Genomic DNA, 2,783 nt, shown 5'->3' on the forward strand with positions numbered 1-2,783 from the left:
GGCGGAGCCGGTCAGGACAGAGCCGAGGCTGGAGCAGGCACGGAGGCGTGCGCCGAGAAGGCGGTCCCACCAAGGAAAGCAGCCGGACCAGCGGAAAAAGGTGCCAGAAAAACTGCCGAGAAGGAAGAAGCTGAGCCAGAGAGAGGACGCAGCGGACCCGCCACAGGGTGCTGGTAGGAAATCCCCACCCCTACAGTATGTGGCCTTAGATAGGGTAATAACAGTTCATAGAACTCCCCTGTGAACCGCCCAGAGACCCCTAGGGGTTAGGGCGGTATAATAAGTTGAATTATTATTATTATTATTGTTGTTGTTGTTGTTATTGTTAATAATGATAACAATAATAATGATGCTGATGATGATGATGATATTTTTTGAAAAATATTTTACAATAATTTCTTCATATATAATTAATCTTAATCACAATTCACAATATAAGAGATATCAAAAGTATCAAATATCATCTCCATAGAATCTCAAAAGATATTGTACAACCTTATAATTAATAATGGTCCTCCTCTGTTAAATAAAAGTTTAAGGAGTCCTCCCTTTTGAAACTTTTATATAGGGGGAAATATATAGGCAGCATACAGATGTCTATATTTCCCCTGCAGTGGGACAGATATCTTTGGAGAGCTGTTTGTGATTTTAAACTGGGAAAACAGCTCAGGGACAGGGGCTAGAACCCCCCCTCCTCCTTTTTTTGGGGGGGGGAGTATTTTTCATGTGTGTGTGTGTGAGTGTGTGTATGTGCACCTGGAAGTCACAGCAGCCTCTGGTAAAGCATCTGACAAAGTTTCTCATGATATCCTTGAGGATAAGCTCGCTAAGTGTGAGCTGGATGGTGCAACCGTTGGATGGATTCATGTTTGGTTGAAAAATCGTACCCAACAAGTGCTCGTGTTAAATGGCTCTGCGTCTACGTGGAGGGAAGTCTTGAGTGGAGTGCCACAGGGCTCAATACTCGGCCTGGTGTTGTTCAATGTTTTTATAAATGACCTGGAGGAAGACATAGAGGAGATGCTTATCAAATCTGCAGATGACACAAAGCTGGGTGGGATTGCTAATTCTGAAGAAGACAGAGTCAGGATTCAAAATTATCTAGATAGGCTGGAACAGTGGGCTGAGATAAATAAAATGAACTTCAATAGAGAGAAGTGCAAAGTCTTACACTTAGGTACAAAAAAACAAAGGCACAGATATAGAGTGGGAGGGACTTGGCTTGACAGCAGCACATGTGAAAGGGATCTAGGTGTTCTGGTTGATCACAAGCTAAACATGAGCCTGCAGTGCGATGTGGCTGCAAAGAAAGCTAATGCAATCTTAGGATGTATTAACAGAAGCATTGTGTCCAGTTCACGGGAGGTGGTAGTTCCGCTCTATTCTGCTACGGTCAGGCCGCACCTGGAGTCCTGTGTCCAATTTTGGGCACCACATTTTAGGAAGGATGTTGACAAGCTCGAGCGTGTCCAGAAGAGGGCAACCAGGATGGTGAGAGGGTTGGAATCCAAGTCTTATGAGGAAAGGGCTGTCATGTAGAAGATGGAGCAGATCTAGTCTCTCTTGCTCCGGATTGCAGGACTAGATCTAATGGTTGGAAATTACAAGGGAGTCAGTACCGGCTAAATATCAGGAGAAACTTCCTAACTGTAAGAGTGGTTGGGCAGTGGAACAGTCTGCCTCGGGAGGTGGTGGATGCTCCTTTGCTGGACGTTTTCAAGCAGAGGCTGGCCGACCATCTTTCGGGTATGTTGTAGGGCTGTCTTTCGGCTATGCTCCTGCAGAGTGCAGGGGGTTGGACTAGATGGACCTGCTAGGTCCCTTCCAACTCTAACATTCTATGATTCTATGGTGACTGACTCCTCCTGGGAACCTGGAGGATATTCAGAGGGTGGCTGAATACAGCCTGCCCCCGCCTCCCAACTGCTGGTATTCCTTGGAGGTTTCCCATCCAAGCACTTGCCAGCATCAGCCCTGCTTAGCTCCTGAGATCTGACGAGATCGGGCTTGCCTGGACTATCCAGGTCAGGGCACCACCACCCCTTCCTCCTTGAGTGCCAGGCCCTCAGTCCTGTTTGGGCTTTTTTGAAGTAGAGCCCTGAAAACCTTCAGGACTCTGGATTAGTTGGGCATGCAGATATAATGTGGGGTTATCTGTCTGGGGGCAGAGCCGCCTGGAGGTCTGCCTCTTCTGTGGCACAATCGGCCCGAGAGGAACACATCCCAGCTGGACGTGGCAGGATGGGGGGGGCGCCTTCACGCCATACCTGCCTCTTGAAGAGAGCCGACTGAGGTCACAGGGCCTGCTGGAGAACCATGAGCAGAAGCTGCCTTGGGGAGTGTCCACAGGCCCAGCCCTGAAGACGACGCAGCAGGTGGCTTGGAACCTGACTGAGCCCCTGGAGATATAGCCCTGCCAGCAGGAGGGATTTACCTGAGGGCTTACCTGTGTGTCCCCTTTTGCATCCTCGTGACTCCCTCATAATTAAAAAGCTGCAAGTGAGGCAAGGGTAATGCCCCGTTTGAGGCCCCCCCACTGACCCTGGATGGGGGAAAGCCAGCGCTTGTTCCCTAGTGGGTTCCCCAGCACTTGTCCCCCAGCATCAGATATATTACTTCCAATGTGTTTACCTCAGCCAACTGCTGTTCAGTTGTGAACATGACCAGTGCCTGGGACATGGCAGAGAAGCCACCCAAGAGGAGGGTGGGGGCCTTGCCGTGGAGGAGTTGGGTGCACACTCTCAACACCCCCATCAGTTGGCAAACACTTATCTCTAGGACTC

The sequence above is a fragment of the Gekko japonicus genome, unplaced genomic scaffold, assembly GCF_001447785.1.
Source record: "Gekko japonicus isolate JY-2015 unplaced genomic scaffold, Gekko_japonicus_V1.1 scaffold321, whole genome shotgun sequence".
Lineage (NCBI taxonomy): Eukaryota > Metazoa > Chordata > Lepidosauria > Squamata > Gekkonidae > Gekko > Gekko japonicus.